General features: G+C 33.0%; 1 long non-coding RNA gene across 1 annotated transcript; it reads right to left on the reverse strand.

Moving 5' to 3' along the window:
* Positions 1-19,084: 19,084 nt before the first annotated feature.
* LOC147762149 (uncharacterized) lies at positions 19,085-20,582 on the reverse strand. Its single transcript, XR_015333689.1, has 3 exons — positions 20,378-20,582; positions 19,904-20,154; positions 19,085-19,744 (listed from the first exon to the last, which is right to left on the reverse strand). It is a non-coding gene; the product is annotated as an uncharacterized LOC147762149 (long non-coding RNA).
* Between the last annotated feature and the right edge of the window lie 2,234 nt (positions 20,583-22,816).

Below are 22,816 nucleotides of genomic sequence, written 5' to 3' on the forward strand. Positions count from 1 at the left end.
GAAAGTTATGAATACAGTTGTTATCTTAATTACCTAAAATAATACAAGTATGATAAACAATAACATAACAAAAACTACATTGTAGACTTTCAATTTTATTTCAAAGAGTTATAAAAACTATTTATAAACATCTATACAGTACTTTTTAATAACATTTGTGCACTAAAAATGTTCCCATGTAAATTTCTATATATTTTGTACATATTTCACGTTAAGGAAACAAAACCTTGATATTCACTGCAAAGAGACTGTAGTTTGCCACTTTTAAAATGTCCCCTCTCTTTCATCACTGTATATTATGTCCACAGTGTGTTTAGTGATTGTCATATGAGACTACATACACATATATGATCCTCACTGCACTGATGAATGCAATAGTCACATCTCATTACCTGGTTGGGGTTATGTGCGTAAATAAAATATCTTAAATGTGACAGTTAGGCCCCATTCATAATAGAAGATCTGAGAACTAAACTGATCTGCCAACTAAATATGGCGGTCCACACTTCAAAAGAGATGACACTGATTCCTGATGGTCTCCCTGCCTCCACACACGCCACATAACAGATTAATTCTTGGCTGCGAGGTTTAACTACTAGGCCCCTGCAGTTAGTACTCGGATCATCTATTCTGAATGGAGCCTTAGTGTTAAAGTAACTCTCAAGTGGTGAAAAACTGGAATATTTTTATTCATCAAGTATCCTTCATCAGTTTTGTATACATACTGTATAACAGAATGTGCAAAAGCTACTGATAAGTAAGTTGCATATAAAAGTGTTAATCAAAAGTTTTCAAAGAGATTCACCAGGTCCAATGTATAATTCTGCATTATTAACTTGTCTTAAAAATATGTCAATTTTTACCTCTGACTTATATAAATGTAATCAAAGATATAATTCATTTTTCAGTTACATAAAAAAGAACAATACCTATGCCGGATATTATAGGAAGTATGATGCCACAGTTCCGTCTTATCTACAGAATTGCCCAGAGTTTTTTTACTAAAAAATTGTATGAAAAGAATAGCCAGTGCATCCTATCTTGAGGACAGGGAAGAAGCCATTTTTGTGGTTGGTCCTGCCAGGTATCAAATACATTTAGTGAGACCAAACATGGATATTGGCACACTTTCACTTTTGGATCCGGAGAGGTTGCACCATCTTGTACTTGCCAGGACTGGCAATTAAATGGCTTGCCATGCAAGCATTTGTTTGGTATATTATGTTTTAAAGATGTGAGCTGGGATCAGCTACATGTACCAGCCAACTACAGGAACTCCTCGTTTTTTACTATAGATGAAGAGGTCCTGTTTAAATCGACGAAGCTCACACCAAATAACACAGATCCGGATAACTATGAAGTGCATGTAAATGTGTCATCTTCTAATTTGCCAGAAATCCCAACACCAATATTCCCCAAACAAACAGAACTTTCTAAGTGCCATAATCTTTTAGCAAAAATTAAGTCAAAAACCTATTTAGTTACAGATGGTGAAGCCATCCGCCACACAAATGAAAAGTTGATAACAATCCTTCAGAAGTTACAAGAGTCAATTTCAAATGAAAGTGGGGTTGATTTACGGCCTAGTCCTGCCAAAAAGCAACAACTGCAACTCAAGAAAAACCCATGCACAAAACCTGAAGCCAAAGAATGTGTTCAATCACATTTACCTATTACACCAGGGAAAAGATGCGTACAGTCAGGAAGAGTCGGGCATAAAGCGGAGATGATGAAAAGACAAAATGGGATAAACTTGTCTCTTCCAGGAGACACAGCTGACTGCCATGTTGTCCAAGAGGAACAAGTGTTGGACAACTTCAACTGTCAGGAGCCAATTGTGTTAACCTCCAGTGCCGTGCTTTCTAGCACCAAAAGCTTAATCATCTAATATGTCTACCAGCTCTGTTGTCCAATCCAACCACAGAAGCACCACTCTACCAAAACCAATATTGTAACTCCCTCTTCCACGAAGAACAACATCTTTGAGGAAAGTATCAAACACTCTGTCATTTACAAAGACTCCAACGTGGAGTCAACCAACAGAACACTCGGAAAGTATAAATGCCACCACATTACATATGATAGCATTTCATCTATTAATGGGATGCTTACTGATGAAGTCAGTAAACAGTTTTGTTGCACAGGTGAAATATAAGAATCTTATGAATATCTAATGTTAAAATGAGCTACATAGACTTAAATAATGCCTTGCAGAATTTGCCTTGTTACTAATAGTACACACATACTCAACATAAAGAGACATTAATTTCTCTTCCTGCTGTTTGATTTATTAAAAATGAGATATATAACATGCTTTATGTTTAGGTAATTGACAGTTATCTTGATCTTATCATTGGAAACAGTGGTAAGAAGGTAAGAGTTCTAACAAAGTACAATAAGATAAAAAAAATTAAATGTCACATGCGAAATCACCAATGACATTTGGCTAGAATTAATAAATATAAAATAATGATAAAAGTATTAATAACAACCATTATTGTTATTATTATTGTGAAGAAAATTAATAATAATGTTTATTAAAGAAATAAAAACTTATCATTTCGATCAGAAAACGGATTTTTCTGTTTCCCCTTTCATACCAATGGTAAATAAATCTGTTCCGATATTCAGAGTTAGTCCAGTTTTTTAAAAGCTTGTCTCTTAAGAGATTATTACAAAGGCTAGTCATCTACGGAGGTCGCGTAATTCCATGAAAAGCACAGATTCCAGATTAATTGCAATAAATAACATTTTAGTGGTAAAATAGAGTTTATTATATTTCTGTAATTGATTAAAATCTATTTATTATTAAGCATAAATCTCATACAAAGAGTAGTTATCTCTTTAAGCTCTAAATGTTGCATTGTGTACCCTAACTGGCTCTCTTAGCTGCCCTTAAAATTGTAAAAAAGAATGTATTGTATATATCAGTCTTTGTATATCATAGCATCAGTGCATGCATGATAAAATAATACATATTATGAATTTTACAGCTGCCAAGATGTTTCCATCATTAAAATGATTCCTTTTACAGGTATTCCATATGAGCCTTCATATAATGTAGAGGATTATATATGATGGAGAATGAATTATTTTTCTAAGGTTAGCCATATGCACTTTGTTCAAATGTGATTGCTCTGTCTCTTGTGGTTGGTGTTGTAAATTAAAACTCAAATTATATGATGAAAACATTGGATTTTATTTTAACCACCTTTAAATTTACTTGACCTGCGTATTATGAATATTCATCAGTTCTGTTTCAAGCCAAAAAGTAAAGCGGTTTTTCACTTATGCTGTTATCAGGGTTGCATATATGCTGAAAAAAAGTGAAAAAACAGCATAACTTCCATAAGAAGCCTGATCATGCTGATTTTCGAACTTGACCTGCATATTATAGATATTCATCAGTTCTGTAAGTTTCAAACCAAAAGGTAAAACCGTTTTTCACTTATCGTGTTATCGGTGTTGCAAAAATGCTGAAAAAAGTGAAAAAACAGCATAACTTCCATTAAAATGGCCCGATCATGCTGATTTTTGAACTTGACCTGCATATTTTGTATATTCATCAGTTCTGTAAGTTTGAATACAAAAAGTAAAACGGTATTCCACTTATTGTGTTATCGCTGAGTGCATGGCGACGGTGATGGTGATGGCAACGACAGACTGCGTCTGTACATAAAAAGCTTAAAAATTACATTGAAAAGACTGGCAAACTCAATGACTTAAAATAGTTAAACGTTATAATTTTGTCAAATCTAATCCAATATTTCTAAAATTTGTACAAATGATGCTTAACAACAATAAAAAGTATGTGATAAGCTGATCACTTGACTGTGTCTAATGAAAAGTATCTTCTTCCAACAATATCTTTGAAAAAAAACTATCATGTATTGTACACATGGATAAAACATAGTGCTGATGTTGATGATGTCTTTCCCTGCCTGCTTTTTCATGGTAAGGGAACTCTGCAAAAAGAACAATATAACTGAAAAAAACTGAAAATTACATTGAAAAGACTGGCAAATCCCATGATTTAAAATAGTTAAACATTAATAATTTTGTCAAATCTTGTCCAATATTTCTGAAATTTGTACAAAAGATGCTTAACAACAATTAAAATCTGTGATAAGCTGATCAATTGACTGTGTCTAATAAAAAGTGTTTTTTGGGACACTATATTTGGGAAAACTGAAAATTACATTGAAAAGACTGGCAAATCCCATAACTGAAAATAGTTAAACGTTAATAATTTTGTCAAATCTAGTTCAAAATTTCTGAAATTTGTACAAATGATGCTTAACAACAATAAAAATCTGTGATAAGCTGATCAGTTGACTGTACTAATGAAAAGCATTTTCTTTGGACGATATATTTGAGAAATCTGAAAATTACACTGAAAACACTGGTAAATTCCATGACATAAAATAGTTAAACGTTAATAATTTTGACAAATCTTGTCCAATGTTTCTGAAATTTGTACAAATGATGCTTAACTACAATTAAAATCTGTGATAAGCTGATCACTTGTCTGTTTTTTTTTAAGTGTCAAGTTTATTGGAAATTGATAATCAGAAGTGTGAGAATTAACCAAAACAAATATTTCTATATTGCAATGTATTATTTACTCTCAAAGAAAACAGCAAATGTGATGATTTGAGTTTGTTTGTGTAGAAGGTTGCAAATTACCTATAACTGTCATCTGGAAAACAATATATACCCATACAAGACTTCTCTTTACTATCAATGTCAGATGCAGATTACTCCTTACAATGGGTTTCTGGAATGGGTTGTTGTTATCACAATATTTGACAATGTCCTAATCTTGCCACATATCATGTATTGTTCACATGGGTAAAACATAGTGCTGATGTTGATGTTGTCTTCCATTGCCTGCTTTTTCATGGTAAGGGTACTCTGGAAAAAGAACAATACAACTGAAAAAAACTGAAAATTACATTGAAAAGACTGGGAAATTCCATAACTGAAAATAGTTAAACGTTAATAATTTTGTCAAATCTAGTTCAAAATTTCTGAAATTTGTACAAATGATGCTTAACAACAATAAAAATCTGTGATAAGCTGATCAGTTGACCATTTCTAATGAAAAGCAATTTCTTCAAACGATATATTTGAGAAATCTGAAAAAACTGGCAAATTCCATGACTTAAAATAGTTAAAAGTTAATAATTTTGACAAATCTTGTCCAATATTTCTGAAATTTGTACAAATGATGCTTAACAACAATAAAAATCTGTGATAAGCTGATCAGTTGACCGTTTCTAATGAAAAGCATTTTCTTTGGACGATATATTTGAGAAATCTGAAAATTACACTGAAAACACTGGTAAATTCCATGACATAAAATAGTTAAACTTTAATAATTTTGGCAAATCTTGTCAAATATTTCTGAAATGTTTACAAATGATGCTTAACAACAATAAAAATCTGTGATAAGCTGATCAGTTGACTGTGTATAATGAAAAGTATTTTCTTCAAACAATTTATATGAGAAATCTGAAAATAGCACTGAAAACAATGGCAAATTCCACAATTTAAAATAGTTAAACGTTAATAATTTTGACACATCTTGTTCAATGTTTCTGAAATCTGTACAAATGTTTCTTAACAATAATAAAAATATGTGATAAGCTGATCAGTTGTCTGTGTCTTTTTTTTAAGTGTCAAGTTTAAGGGAAATTGATAATCAGAAGTGTAAGAATTACGTAACCAAAACAAATATTTCAATACTGCAATGTATTATTTACTCTCAAAGAAAACAGCAAATGTGATGATTTGAGTTTGTTTGTGTAGAAGGCTGCAAATTACCTATAACTGTCATCTGGAAAACAATATATACCCATACAAGACTTCTCCTTACTACCAATGCCAGATGCAGATTACTCCTTACATTGGGTTTCTGGAATGGGTTGTTGTTATCACAATATTTCACAATGTCCTAAATCTTGTTCTTATCATGTATTGTACACATGGATAAGACATAGTGCTGCTCTTGGTGCTGTCTTTCACTACCTGCTTTTCCATGGTAAGGGTACTCTGGAAAAAGAACAATATAACTGAAAAAACTGAAAAAACACATTGAAAAGACTGGCAAATCCCAAAACTTAAAATAGTTAAACGTTTATAATTTTGTCAAATCTAGTCCAATATTTCTGAAATTTGTACAAATGATGCTTAAGAACAATAAAAATCTGTGATAAGATGATCAGTTGACTGTATCTAATGAAAAGTGTTTTTTGGGACATCATATTTGGGAAAACTGAAATTTACATTGAAAACACTGGCAAATTTCATGACTTAAAATAGTTAAAAGTTAATAATTTTGACAAATCTTGTCCAATGTTTCTGAAATTTGTGCAAATGATGCTTAACAACAACAAAAATCTGTGATAAGCTGATCAAATGACTGCATCTAATGAAAAGTACCTTCTTCAGACAATATCTTTGAAAAAACTGAAAATTACACTGAAAACATTGGCAAATTCCATGGCTTAAAATAGTTAAAAGTTAATAATTTTGTCAAATCTTGTCCAATAATTCTGAAATCTGTACAAAAAATTCTTAACAACAATAAAAATCTGTGATAAGCTGATCAGTTGTCTGTCTTTTTTAAAGTGTCAAGTTTATGGGAAACTGATAATAAGATGTGTAAGAATTAACCAACACAAATATTTCAATATTGCAATGTACTGTTTACTCTAAAAAAAAAAAGCAAATGTGATGATTTGAGTTTGTTTGTGTAGAAGGCTGCAAATTACCTATAACTGTCATCTGGAAAACAATATATACCCATACAATACTTCTCCTTACTATCACTGCCAGATGCAGATTACTCCTTACATTGGGTTTCTGGAATGGGTTGTTGTTATCACAATATTTCACAATGTCCTAAATCTTGTTCTTATCATGTATTGTACACATGGATAAGACATAGTGCTGCTCTTGGTGCTGTCTTTCACTACCTGCTTTTCCATGGTAAGGGTACTCTGGAAAAAGAACAATATAACTGAAAAAACTGAAAAAATACATTGAAAAGACTGGCAAATCCCAGAACTTAAAATAGTTAAACGTTTATAATTTTGTCAAATCTAGTCCAATATTTCTGAAATTTGTACAAATGATGCTTAACAACAATAAAAATCTGTGATAAGATGATCAGTTGACTGTATCTAATGAAAAGTGTTTTTTGGGACATCATATTTGGGAAAACTGAAATTTACATTGAAAACACTGGCAAATTTCATGACTTAAAATAGTTAAAAGTTAATAATTTTGACAAATCTTGTCCAATGTTTCTGAAATTTGTGCAAATGATGCTTAACAACAACAAAAATCTGTGATAAGCTGATCAAATGACTGCATCTAATGAAAAGTATCTTCTTCAGACAACATCTTTGAAAAAACTGAAAATTACACTGAAAACACTGGCAAATTCCATGGCTTAAAATAGTTAAAAGTTAATAATTTTGTCAAATCTTGTCCAATAATTCTGAAATATGTACAAAAGATGCTTAACAGTAATAAAAATCTGTGATAAGCTGATCAGTTGTCCCTGTCTTTTTTAAAGTGTCAAGTTTATGGGAAACTGATAATAAGATGTGTGAGAATTAACCAAAACAAATATTTCAATATTGCAATGTATTATTTACTCTAAAAAAAAACAGCAAATGTGATAATTTGAGTTTGTTTTAGTAGAAGGCTGCAAATGACCTATAACTGTCATCAGGAAAACAATATATACCCATACAAGACTTCTCCTTACTACCAATGCCAGATGCAGATTACTCCTTACAATGGGTTTCTGGAATGGGTTATAATTTGGGAAAACTGAAATTTACATTGAAAACACTGGCAAATTTCATGACTTAAAATAGTTAAACGTTAATAATTTTGACAAATCTTGTCCAATGTTTCTGAAATTTGTGCAAATGATGCTTAACAACAATAAAAATCTGTGATAAGCTGATCAAATGACTGCATCTAATGAAAAGTACCTTCTTCAGACAATATCTTTGAAAAAACTGAAAATTACACTGAAAACATTGGCAAATTCCATGGCTTAAAATAGTTAAAAGTTAATAATTTTGTCAAATCTTGTCCAATAATTCTGAAATCTGTACAAAATATTATTAACAACAATAAAAATCTGTGATAAGCTGATCAGTTGTCTGTCTTTTTTAAAGTGTCAAGTTTATGGGAAACTGATAATAAGATGTGTAAGAATTAACCAACACAAATATTTCAATATTGCAATGTACTGTTTACTCTAAAAAAAAAAGCAAATGTGATGATTTGAGTTTGTTTGTGTAGAAGGCTGCAAATTACCTATAACTGTCATCTGGAAAACAATATATACCCATACAATACTTCTCCTTACTATCACTGCCAGATGCAGATTACTCCTTACATTGGGTTTCTGGAATGGGTTGTTGTTATCACAATATTTCACAATGTCCTAAATCTTGTTCTTATCATGTATTGTACACATGGATAAGACATAGTGCTGCTCTTGGTGCTGTCTTTCACTACCTGCTTTTCCATGGTAAGGGTACTCTGGAAAAAGAACAATATAACTGAAAAAACTGAAAAAATACATTGAAAAGACTGGCAAATCCCAGAACTTAAAATAGTTAAACGTTTATAATTTTGTCAAATCTAGTCCAATATTTCTGAAATTTGTACAAATGATGCTTAACAACAATAAAAATCTGTGATAAGATGATCAGTTGACTGTATCTAATGAAAAGTGTTTTTTGGGACATCATATTTGGGAAAACTAAAATTTACATTGAAAACACTGGCAAATTTCATGACTTAAAATAGTTAAAAGTTAATAATTTTGACAATAACTGTTTCTGAAATTTGTGCAAATGATGCTTAACAACAACAAAAATCTGTGATAAGCTGATCAAATGACTGCATCTAATGAAAAGTATCTTCTTCAGACAACATCTTTGAAAAAACTGAAAATTACACTGAAAACACTGGCAAATTCCATGGCTTAAAATAGTTAAAAGTTAATAATTTTGTCAAATCTTGTCCAATAATTCTGAAATATGTACAAAAGATGCTTAACAGTAATAAAAATCTGTGATAAGCTGATCAGTTGTCCCTGTCTTTTTTAAAGTGTCAAGTTTATGGGAAACTGATAATAAGATGTGTGAGAATTAACCAAAACAAATATTTCAATATTGCAATGTATTATTTACTCTAAAAAAAAAACAGCAAATGTGATAATTTGAGTTTGTTTTAGTAGAAGGCTGCAAATGACCTATAACTGTCATCAGGAAAACAATATATACCCATACAAGACTTCTCCTTACTACCAATGCCAGATGCAGATTACTCCTTACAATGGGTTTCTGGAATGGGTTGTTGTTATCACAATATTTCACAATGTCCTAAATCTTGTTCTTATCATGTATTGTACACATGGATAAGACATAGTGCTGCTCTTGGTGCTGTATTTCACTGCCTGCCTCTTCATGGTAAGGGTACTCTGGAAAAAGAACAATATAACTGAAAAAACTGAAAATTACATTGAAAAGACTGGCAAATCCCAGAACTTAAAATAGTTAAATGTTAATTATTTTGTCAAATCTAGTCCAATATTTCTGAAATTTGAACAAATGATGCTTAACAACAATAAAAATCTGTGATAAGATGATCAGTTGACTGTATCTAATGAAAAGTGTTTTTTGAGACATCATATTTGGGAAAACTGAAATTTACATTGAAAACATTGGCAAATTTCATGACTTAAAATAGTTAAAAGTTAATAATTTTGACAAATCTTGTCCAATGTTTCTGAAATTTGTGCAAATGATGCTTAACAACAAACAAAATCTGTGATAAGCTGATCAGTTGTCTGTGTCTTTTTTTTTAAGTGTCAAGTTTAAGGGAAATTGATAATCAGAAGTGTAAGAATTACGTAACCAAAACAAATATTTCAATACTGCAATGTATTATTTACTCTCAAAGAAAACAGCAAATGTGATGATTTGAGTTTGTTTGTGTAGAAGGCTGCAAATTACCTATAACTGTCATCTGGAAAACAATATATACCCATACAAGACTTCTCCTTACTACCAATGCCAGATGCAGATTACTCCTTACATTGGGTTTCTGGAATGGGTTGTTGTTATCACAATATTTCACAATGTCCTAAATCTTGTTCTTATCATGTATTGTACACATGGATAAGACATAGTGCTGCTCTTGGTGCTGTCTTTCACTACCTGCTTTTCCATGGTAAGGGTACTCTGGAAAAAGAACAATATAACTGAAAAAACTGAAAAAACACATTGAAAAGACTGGCAAATCCCAGAACTTAAAATAGTTAAACGTTTATAATTTTGTCAAATCTAGTCCAATATTTCTGAAATTTGTACAAATGATGCTTAAGAACAATAAAAATCTGTGATAAGATGATCAGTTGACTGTATCTAATGAAAAGTGTTTTTTGGAACATCATATTTGGGAAAACTGAAATTTACATTGAAAACACTGGCAAATTTCATGACTTAAAATAGTTAAACGTTAATAATTTTGACAAATCTTGTCCAATGTTTCTGAAATTTGTGCAAATGATGCTTAACAACAACAAAAATCTGTGATAAGCTGATCAAATGACTGCATCTAATGAAAAGTATCTTCTTCAGACAACATCTTTGAAAAAACTGAAAATTACACTGAAAACACTGGCAAATTCCATGGCTTAAAATAGTTAAAAGTTAATAATTTTGTCAAATCTTGTCCAATAATTCTGAAATATGTACAAAAAATTCTTAACAACAATAAAAATCTGTGATAAGCTGATCAGTTGTCTGTCTTTTTTAAAGTGTCAAGTTTATGGGAAACTGATAATAAGATGTGTAAGAATTAACCAACACAAATATTTCAATATTGCAATGTACTGTGTACTCTAAAAAAAAAAAAGCAAATGTGATGATTTGAGTTTGTTTGTGTAGAAGGCTGCAAATTACCTATAACTGTCATCTGGAGAACAATATATACCCATACAATACTTCTCTTTACTATCACTGCCAGATGCAGATTACTCCTTACATTGGGTTTCTGGAATGGGTTGTTGTTATCACAATATTTCACAATGTCCTAAATCTTGTTCTTATCATGTATTGTACACATGGATAAGACATAGTGCTGCTCTTGGTGCTGTCTTTCACTACCTGCTTTTCCATGGTAAGGGTACTCTGGAAAAAGAACAATATAAATGAAAAAACTGAAAATTACATTGAAAAGACTGGCAATTCCCAGAACTTAAAATAGTTAAATGTTAATAATTTTGTCAAATCTAGTCCAATATTTCTGAAATTTGAACAATTGATGCTTAACAACAATAAAAATCTGTGATAAGATGATCACTTGACTGTATCTAATGAAAAGTGTTTTTTGGGATATCATATTTGGAAAAACTGAAATTTCCATTGAAAACACTGGCAAATTTCATGACTTAAAATAGTTAAAAGTTAATAATTTTGACAAATCTTGTCCAATGTTTCTGAAATTTGTGCAAATGATGCTTAACAACAAACAAAATCTGTGATAAGCTGATCAGTTGTCTGTGTCTTTTTTTTAAGTGTCAAGTTTACGGGAAATTGATAATCAGAAGTGTAAGAATTACGTAACCAAAACAAATATTTCAATACTGCAATGTATTATTTACTCTCAAAGAAAACAGCAAATGTGATGATTTGAGTTTGTTTGTGTAGAAGGCTGCAAATTACCTATAACTGTCATCTGGAAAACAATATATACCCATACAAGACTTCTCCTTACTACCAATGCCAGATGCAGATTACTCCTTACATTGGGTTTCTGGAATGGGTTGTTGTTATCACAATATTTCACAATGTCCTAAATCTTGTTCTTATCATGTATTGTACACATGGATAAGACATAGTGCTGCTCTTGGTGCTGTCTTTCACTACCTGCTTTTCCATGGTAAGGGTACTCTGGAAAAAGAACAATATAAATGAAAAAACTGAAAATTACATTGAAAAGACTGGCAAATCCCAGAACTTAAAATAGTTAAATGTTAATAATTTTGTCAAATCTAGTCCAATATTTCTGAAATTTGAACAAATGATGCTTAACAACAATAAAAATCTGTGATAAGATGATCACTTGACTGTACCTAATGAAAAGTGTTTTTTGGGACATCATATTTGGAAAAACTGAAATTTACATTGAAAACATTGGCAAATTTCATGACTTAAAATAGTTAAAAGTTAATAATTTTGACAAATCTTGTCCAATGTTTCTGAAATTTGTGCAAATGATGCTTAACAACAAACAAAATCTGTGATAAGCTGATCAGTTGTCTGTGTCTTTTTTTTAAGTGTCAAGTTTAAGGGAAATTGATAATCAGAAGTGTAAGAATTACGTAACCAAAACAAATATTTCAATACTGCAATGTATTATTTACTCTCAAAGAAAACAGCAAATGTGATGATTTGAGTTTGTTTGTGTAGAAGGCTGCAAATTACCTATAACTGTCATCTGGAAAACAATATATACCCATACAAGACTTCTCCTTACTACCAATGCCAGATGCAGATTACTCCTTACATTGGGTTTCTGGAATGGGTTGTTGTTATCACAATATTTCACAATGTCCTAAATCTTGTTCTTATCATGTATTGTACACATGGATAAGACATAGTGCTGCTCTTGGTGCTGTCTTTCACTACCTGCTTTTCCATGGTAAGGGTACTCTGGAAAAAGAACAATATAAATGAAAAAACTGAAAAAATACATTGAAAAGACTGGCAAATCCCAGAACTTAAAATAGTTAAACGTTAATAATTTTGTCAAATCTAGTCCAATATTTCTGAAATTTGTACAAATGATGCTTAACAACAATAAAAATCTGTGATAAGATGATCAGTTGACTGTATCTAATGAAAAGTGTTTTTTGGGACATCATATTTGGAAAAACTGAAATTTCCATTGAAAACACTGGCAAATTTCATGACTTAAAATAGTTAAAAGTTAATAATTTTGACAAATCTTGTCCAATGTTTCTGAAATTTGTGCAAATGATGCTTAACAACAAACAAAATCTGTGATAAGCTGATCAGTTGTCTGTGTCTTTTTTTTAAGTGTCAAGTTTAAGGGAAATTGATAATCAGAAGTGTAAGAATTACGTAACCAAAACAAATATTTCAATACTGCAATGTATTATTTACTCTCAAAGAAAACAGCAAATGTGATGATTTGAGTTTGTTTGTGTAGAAGGCTGCAAATTACCTATAACTGTCATCTGGAAAACAATATATACCCATACAAGACTTCTCCTTACTACCAATGCCAGATGCAGATTACTCCTTACATTGGGTTTCTGGAATGGGTTGTTGTTATCACAATATTTCACAATGTCCTAAATCTTGTTCTTATCATGTATTGTACACATGGATAAGACATAGTGCTGCTCTTGGTGCTGTCTTTCACTACCTGCTTTTCCATGGTAAGGGTACTCTGGAAAAAGAACAATATAACTGAAAAAACTGAAAAAATACATTGAAAAGACTGGCAAATCCCAGAACTTAAAATAGTTAAACGTTAATAATTTTGTCAAATCTAGTCCAATATTTCTGAAATTTGTACAAATGATGCTTAACAACAATAAAAATCTGTGATAAGATGATCAGTTGACTGTATCTAATGAAAAGTGTTTTTTGGGACATCATATTTGGAAAAACTGAAATTTCCATTGAAAACACTGGCAAATTTCATGACTTAAAATAGTTAAAAGTTAATAATTTTGACAAATCTTGTCCAATGTTTCTGAAATTTGTGCAAATGATGCTTAACAACAAACAAAATCTGTGATAAGCTGATCAGTTGTCTGTGTCTTTTTTTTTAAGTGTCAAGTTTAAGGGAAATTGATAATCAGAAGTGTAAGAATTACGTAACCAAAACAAATATTTCAATACTGCAATGTATTATTTACTCTCAAAGAAAACAGCAAATGTGATGATTTGAGTTTGTTTGTGTAGAAGGCTGCAAATTACCTATAACTGTCATCTGGAAAACAATATATACCCATACAAGACTTCTCCTTACTACCAATGCCAGATGCAGATTACTCCTTACATTGGGTTTCTGGAATGGGTTGTTGTTATCACAATATTTCACAATGTCCTAAATCTTGTTCTTATCATGTATTGTACACATGGATAAAACATAGTGCTGCTCTTGGTGCTGTCTTTCACTACCTGCTTTTCCATGGTAAGGGTACTCTGGAAAAAGAACAATATAACTGAAAAAACTGAAAAAACACATTGAAAAGACTGGCAAATCCCAAAACTTAAAATAGTTAAACGTTTATAATTTTGTCAAATCTAGTCCAATATTTCTGAAATTTGTACAAATGATGCTTAAGAACAATAAAAATCTGTGATAAGATGATCAGTTGACTGTATCTAATGAAAAGTGTTTTTTGGGACATCATATTTGGGAAAACTGAAATTTACATTGAAAACACTGGCAAATTTCATGACTTAAAATAGTTAAACGTTAATAATTTTGACAAATCTTGTCCAATGTTTCTGAAATTTGTGCAAATGATGCTTAACAACAACAAAAATCTGTGATAAGCTGATCAAATGACTGCATCTAATGAAAAGTATCTTCTTCAGACAACATCTTTGAAAAAACTGAAAATTACACTGAAAACACTGGCAAATTCCATGGCTTAAAATAGTTAAAAGTTAATAATTTTGTCAAATCTTGTCCAATAATTCTGAAATATGTACAAAAGATGCTTAACAGTAATAAAAATCTGTGATAAGCTGATCAGTTGTCTGTGTCTTTTTTAAAGTGTCAAGTTTATGGGAAACTGATAATAAGATGTGTGAGAATTAACCAAAACAAATATTTCAATATTGCAATGTATTATTTACTCTAAAAAAAAAAACAGCAAATGTGATAATTTGAGTTTGTTTGTGTAGAAGGCTGCAAATGACCTATAACTGTCATCTGGAAAACAATATATACCCATACAAGACTTCTCCTTACTACCAATGCCAGATGCAGATTACTCCTTACATTGGGTTTCTGGAATGGGTTGTTGTTATCACAATATTTCACAATGTCCTAAATCTTGTTCTTATCATGTATTGTACACATGGATAAGACATAATGCTGCCCTTGGTGCTGTCTTTCACTGCCTGCTTCTTCATGGTAAGGGTACTCTGGAAAAAGAACAATATAACTGAAAAAACTGAAAATTACATTGAAAAGACTGGCAAATCCCAGAACTTAAAATAGTTAAACGTTAATAATTTTGTCAAATCTAGTCCAATATTTCTGAAATTTGTACAAATGATGCTTAACAACAATAAAAATCTGTGATAAGATGATCACTTGACTGTATCTAATGCAAAGTGTTTTTTGGGACATCATATTTGGGAAAACTGAAATTTACATTGAAAACACTGGCAAATTTCATGACTTAAAATAGTTAAACGTTAATAATTTTGACAAATCTTGTCCAATGTTTCTGAAATTTGTGCAAATGATGCTTAACAACAACAAAAATCTGTGATAAGCTAATCAAATGACTGCATCTAATGAAAAGTATCTTCTTCAGACAACATCTTTGAAAAAACTGAAAATTACACTGAAAACACTGGCAAATTCCATGGCTTAAAATAGTTAAAAGTTAATAATTTTGTCAAATCTTGTCCAATAATTCTGAAATCTGTACAAAATCTGTGAAAAGCTGATCAGTTGTCTGTGTCTTTTTTTAATGGTCCAGTTTATTGGAATATTGGAATATTTCAATATTGCAATGTATTGTTTCCTCACAAAGAAAACAGCAAATGTGATGATTTGAGTTTAAATTTGTCAAATCTGGTCCAATTTTCTGGTCCACAAATTTGTAGAAATGAAGCTCACTGCCTGCTTTTTCATGGTACTCTGAAAAAAGAACAATATGACTGAAAAAACTGAAAAGTACTTTAAAAAGACTGGCAAATCTCATGACTTAAAATAGTTGAACGTTAATAATTTTGTCAAATCTTGTCTAATATTTCTGAATTTTTTACAAATGATGCTCAACAACAATAAAATTCTGTGATAAGCTGATCAGTTGACTGTGTCTAATGAAAAGTATTTTCTTCAGATGATATATTTGAGAAAACTGAAAATTAAACTTAAAACACTTGCAAATTCCATGACTCATAATAGTTAAACGTTAATAATTATGACAAATGTAGTCCAATGTTCCTGAAATTTCTACACAATATGCTTAACAACAGTACAAATTTGAGATAAGTTGATTTGCTGACTGTGTGTTATTAAAGTGTATTTTATGGACAATTTAGTTGTGAAAATAAGGTTTGAAAATATACCAAATTCTCCAAATAAATATAGTTAAACATCAATAATTTTGTCAATCATATTTCTTTTTTTCTTTAAATTTGAAAAGAAAATCTTTAACAACTGCAGAAATCTGAGATAGCCTTATCACTTCACTGCGTATTCTTAAATGTCACGCTTATAAAAAATGGATAATCAGAAGAGCGAGAATTTATGAAAACAAATATTTCAATATTGCAAAGGCATTCTTTACTCATACCAATGGCACAAGATTTAGAGGCAATACTTACTACACATTTCCTCACCACTGTTATTGCTACAGTCATTGTCCTGGTCATATCTCCATGATAAGTTAATACAGCAGCCATTATCACATACAAACTTATGTGGAGGACATGTGTGATCCACTGGAAGACAATAAAAAAAAACATCTTTAAAACAATCTACAACCTTTATTTTTAAGTGTCTTAAAACTGTTTCTTCAGTTTCTTTGACAAAGCAAAAAAATACGTCACTTATATTACAATGCTTACATCAGATAATAAAGAGGTGCGTTCAATGCTTTCTGAAGCTTGGTATGGTACTAGTACAGATGGTACTCCATGGGAAGTTTGTGTTATTCAGAGTTTGGTTCATATATTACTATTTGGACAGTAGCAGCAAAAATTCACCCAAATATAAGGCATAACATTGAACTAGATTAAAAACTTGCTAAAAAGCTATAAGCAAACAGCATTGCAAATTCAAAAATTCACTGGAAAGATCCAGAAGACAATGTGATCTACCTTAGAAGATTTAATAAATGCAACTCATGTTGTTATCTGACCATCTTGAAAACTAGTCTGGAGTCATTGTGTTCTGTTGTGGCAGTATAGTCCTGTGCCTCCTAGAACAGTGTAGTAGTCTGGAGTCATTGTGTTCCATTGTGGCAGTATAGTCCTGTGCCTCCTAGAACAGTGTAGTAGTCTGGAGTCATTGTGTTCCATTGTGGCAGTATAGTCCTGTGCCTCCAAGTACAGTGTAGTAGTCTGGAGTCATTGTGTTCCATTGTGGCAGTATAGTCCTGTGCTTCCTAGTACAGTGTTGTAGTCTGGAATCATTGTGTTCCATTGTGGCAGTATAGTCCTGTGCCTCCAAGTACAGTGTAGTAGTCTGGAGTCATTGTGTTCCATTGTGGCAGTATAGTCCTGTGCTTCCTAGTACAGTGTTGTAGTCTGGAGTCATTGTGTTCAATTGTGGCAGTATAGTCCTGTGTCTCCTAGTACAGTGTAGTAGTCTGGAGTCATTGTGTTCCATTGTGGCAGTATAGTCCTGTGCCTCCTAGAACAGTGTAGTAGTCTGGAGTCATTGTGTTCCATTGTGGCAGTATAGTCCTGTGCTTCCTAGTACAGTGTTGTAGTCTGGAGTCATTGTGTTCCATTGTGGCAGTATAGTCCTGTGCCTCCAAGTACAGTGTAGTTGTCTGGAGTCATTGTGTTCCATTGTGGCAGTATAGTCCTGTGCTTCCTAGTACAGTGTTGTAGTCTGGAGTCATTGTGTTCAATGAGGAATACCAGCCCGCTTGGCGCCAGGTGTCGCTAGTGTGAATTCAGTCCTTCCACAGTCGCCATGTTGGATATTGTATACGTTGGACTGTGGTACTGGCCTTAATAAACATGCCTCAGTATTGTTGTGTACCTGAATGTCAAAGTCGGCAAGGTGGGCATAATTTTCGTGAGGATTCAGGGCTTCGTTTGAAGTGAAGGGTTGCCCATGTCAACACACCTTCCATGTTAAAGGGACAGTTACAACTTGACCCAGGCACAGTAATTAGGCCCCTAAAGATAGACGAGTTGCCTCAAAAAGAATACACGTAAAAAGGTTAATTGATCTTGGCAGAACTTATAAAGTTTTGGAAAGAGAGCTCCATAGCAAGAAAGTGCCCTTAGGAAGTAAGATTTATCAAAGTGCGTTTTCTTATGTCCGTAATTTCAGAAGAGTTGTCAGTAAATATATATAAGTGCCGGTAGCCTACTACCCACATAAGGTTGTGTTATTAAGTAATATCCTTTTTTATTGATGTATAGAGCATGACCGGTAATGTTAATTAAATAATTATTTTTATTTAAAATCATTATTCAGTACCTCGTAAGAATCATAAAACTAGGTATAGTTAGATAATTTATTTGTTCATGTATAGATGCAATTTCTCAGCCAATGGAATAATGCATGTTTGGAAATCTTTTTGTAACAGTTTAAAAAATAAAATTTAAAGAAAGAAAACATTTTATAATGAACAGTTTTTGTTCTTTTTTTACAAAATAGCACTTCTGAATTGTTTTACCTGAGTAGAAACACCATATTATTTCATCGCTCTGAAAATTCATTAAAAAGCAGCAAAACCAAATATTTAATTTAAACAAAATAATTATCAAGTCCATAGTAAAAACCATGAAACCATGTAATGCTTAGATAATTTATTTGTGCTATAACTTTCCGGAATATATAGCTGCAATTTCTCAGCCAATGGATTACTGTAGGTATGGCAAACTTTTTGTAACAGTTTAAGAAATAAAAATTAAAGAAAGCAAACATTTTACAAATTAACACAGTTTTTTGTTCCTTTTCACAAAATAGTACTTATGAATTATTTTACTTGAATAGAACCACCACATTACGTCATCACTTTGAAAATTCTTTAAAAAGCAGAAAAACCAAATTATTTGCTGTAAATACAACTAGCAATTTATTTCATCCCACTAAAAATACTTTACAAAATAGCATCATAGGTTTTTTTTAAAAAAACAGCATAAACACGTAAGTACTTTTTGTAAAGAATATAGCACCACCAAATTATTTCATTTTAGTTAAAACATTTTTTAAAATTGCACTTCAAAATTATGATTGCAGCTAAAACCATCTCATACAGGGGTACTTTCTAAAAACTAGTTGACACATACTTCCTATAGTGTTTTTCATTAAAAAAAGTTATTCTGGGCAAAATACATGTAGAAAAATATCCAGCGTCAGAATGAATCAACCCCACAAACAGATCTTTGAATGTAAACACAACAAAATAGCAGAATGGGCGATTTGTAATGAACATCTGGCCTTCTAACTTAGTATAGTATTCGCGGGTTTTCTTTAGGCCCAGATTCGTGCACGAGATACACATTCCAAAAAGGATAAATCGGGTCCGGGTCCAACTGTCATGTGTCTACAATGGTTTTGGACACAACAATGATTCATACAGTTTGTTTATATACTTCTTCTCTGTGGCTGCAATTATCTCTCCAAACCTGGAAGCAGTGATCTGCCATTGTCTCTCCTTGTGTCAGATTGCGCTCTTTCCTTGTTATAACTTGCTATGCTCAGTGTCCTTCGCTGTTTGTTCCTCAACCTGAAATATTCATATCCCATTAAAGCATGGTAGATGGTTACAGCATTAAATATTTAACATACAATATTATATTTCTATGAAGTCAGACATCACCTAGTTTGATAATTCTTTCTCATATTTGGGCCTGATTCTTAATATTAGACCTCTGTTTTCACTTACATCATTCCCTCTATCCATGCATTATTGTTTTCATGGCACTTGGCAATAGTTGTTGTCCATCACAGCCGCCTGTTAGTCAGCTTTAGGGTAGGCATAACTGGTGGCTACATCAATCTTTGCCGCTGATGTGAAGTGACGGGTAAGATTCCTGAAGTAATCATTTTATCCTGCTCTTGAAGCTGGCTGTCCTGGGGTCCTGAAATCGACAGTTTCAGGCTTTGCCCCCAATATATGGGCCTTCTTTGGGTAACCTTATAAAGAAAATAAATAAGTACATTTACTAAGTATACACAATCTTCGTCTTTCGTGCTACTAAAACAAAATATGAGCGTAGGCCTACTCGTACCTACAATAGTCTACATGTACATAACATGTCAGATTTGACACACACACCTCGACTAATGTTCGATTTTTTTCAAGGAAAATAGTTAGCATTCGTGTTTTTCAAGCACTAAATGAAAAGAAAACACATACCTTTCAGTCAATTCACATTTTCATCCAGATGTTATGGCACCACATTCAAGTAAATTGCGTTTGAGTTGGTTCACTGTCAGCGACGCGTGCACACGCTCCATGTTAAACTCTGGTGTAAAACCGTGAGCGAGATTCTGCGAGATTTAAGAAGGACTGCTTTCACCCCCACGCCATCTAGCGGCAGACCCTTAAAGCGGGTATTCCCCATTGTGGCAGTATAGTCCTGTGTCTCCTAGTACAGTGTAGTAGTCTGGAGTCAGTGTTCCATTGTGGCAGTATAGTCCTGTGTCTCCTAGTACAGTGTAGTAGTCTGGAGTCATTGTGTTCTGTTGTGGCAGTATAGTCCTGTGCCTCCTAGTACAGTGTAGTAGTCTGGAGTCATTGTGTTCCATTGTGGCAGTATAGTCCTGTGTCTCCTAGTACAGTGTAGTAGTCTGGAGTCATTGTGTTCCATTGTGGCAGTATAGTCCTGTGTCTCCTAGTACAGTGTAGTAGTCTGGAGTCATTGTGTTCCATTGTGGCAGTATAGTCCTGTGTCTCCTAGTACAGTGTAGTAGTCTGGAGTCATTGTGTTCCATTGTGGCAGTATAGTCCTGTGCCTCCTAGTACAGTGTAGTAGTCTGAAAGTCAATGTGTTCCATTGTGACAGTATAGTCCTATGCCTCCTAGTACAGTGTAGTAGTCTGCAGTCATTGTGTTCCATTGTGGCATTATAGTCCTATGCCTCCTAGTACAGTGTAGTAGTCTGCAGTCATTGTGTTCCATTGTGACATTATAGTCCTATGCCTCCTAGTACAGTGTAGTAGTCTGCAGTCATTGTGTTCCATTGTGGCATTATAGTCCTATGCCTCCTAGTACAGTGTAGTAGTCTGCAGTCATTGTGTTCTATTGTGACATTATAGTCCTATGCCTCCTAGTACAGTTTAGTAGTCTGCAGTCATTGTGTTCTATTGTGACATTATAGTCCTATGCCTCCTAGTACAGTGTAGTAGTCTGGAGTCATTGTGTTCCATTGTGGCATTATAGTCCTATGCCTCCTAGTACAGTGTAGTAGTCTGGAGTCATTGTGTTCCATTGTGGCAGTATAGTCCTGTGCTTCCTAGTACAGTGTAGTAGTCTGGAGTCATTCACCCCATTCTCATAGATTAGATCGACCTACATAGGATCGACCTAACTCCCTGGGGGTTCACGCTAAATAGCTGTCAGCCGGGCGGACACGAAAGTTAATTACCCCTTATAGCTTGTAGTAGGCGGGGTGGACACTTAAGGCGGATTATCTGACAGTAATCTAGTGAGACTCCCCGCGGTGATAGATCGATCTAAAAGTTGTGAGAACAGAGCCATTGTGTTCCATTGTGGCAGTATAGTCCTGTGCCTCCTAGTACAGTGTAGTAGTCTGGAGTCATTGTGTTCCATTGTGGTAGTATAGTCCTGTGCTTCCTAGTACAGTGTAGTAGTCTGGAGTCATTGTGTTCCATTGTGGCAGTATAGTCCTGTGCCTCCTAGTACAGTGTAGTAGTCTGGAGTCATTGTGTTCCATTGTGGCAGTATAGTCCTGTGCCTCATAGTACAGTGTAGTACAGTGTAGTGTGGAGTCAGATGATAAACTGGAAAAGACAAAAAAGTCAATGACCAGGGTTTTTCCTCAAGATCCAGAATATTAGACTTACATTAAACTTGGACATAAAAAGGAAAGGACGTGAAACGCGGCATCTTCCTTTGAAGCTATGTGCGTTCGGGTAAACATTTGCCCATTGTCTCAGATAAGCTGTTTTGATAGCTCCAAACAAGATTGCCTTTACCACAAAGGGCATTTTGAATTCCTTCATGAACAAACATATCAAATTCTCACACAGCTTCCAAATTGACAGAACAAATTGTATTTATACTTAATCTCTATAAGTTTATTGTCTCATCCACCCGAAGGATTGACTCACGTTATCACCAACTACCTGCCCCAATGACACAAAAAGTCATTGACAACTGCAATATATATGCTCGCTACCTGTACAGGAGGTCACGTGATCCGAACGCACATGGTTTCGCAAAGTGCTCGCGTAAAGCCGATTATCCTTTGATCTTGCTCTGCATTTCAGGTCCTTCTCTTATTATGTCCAAGCATCAAATAAACTGCAAAGAAATATTTTATAAAATAAATTTATCAAAAAAAGTGTTGTTGTAAGTTGACGCTCAAGCATACACTGTACCAGTACTGATATTAAAGAGGTGGGTTTATGGTGCTTTCTGAAACTCAGGATGGTAGTGCTAGTTCATGTAAGTGGACACGCCATGGGAAGTTTTAGTTGTTCATAGTTAAGTTCATATATTACTATTTCGACAGATGACTCAAAAGAAACAAGAAAAAGGCCCACTTAAAAATTATATAAGAAGGAATAACGCTAGTTCTTCATTTTATTGCCTCACCTTCATAAGGCATTG

The sequence above is a fragment of the Lingula anatina genome, chromosome 4, assembly GCF_051362555.1.
Source record: "Lingula anatina isolate TDL-2025a chromosome 4, LinAna3.0, whole genome shotgun sequence".
NCBI classification, from domain to species: domain Eukaryota; kingdom Metazoa; phylum Brachiopoda; class Lingulata; order Lingulida; family Lingulidae; genus Lingula; species Lingula anatina.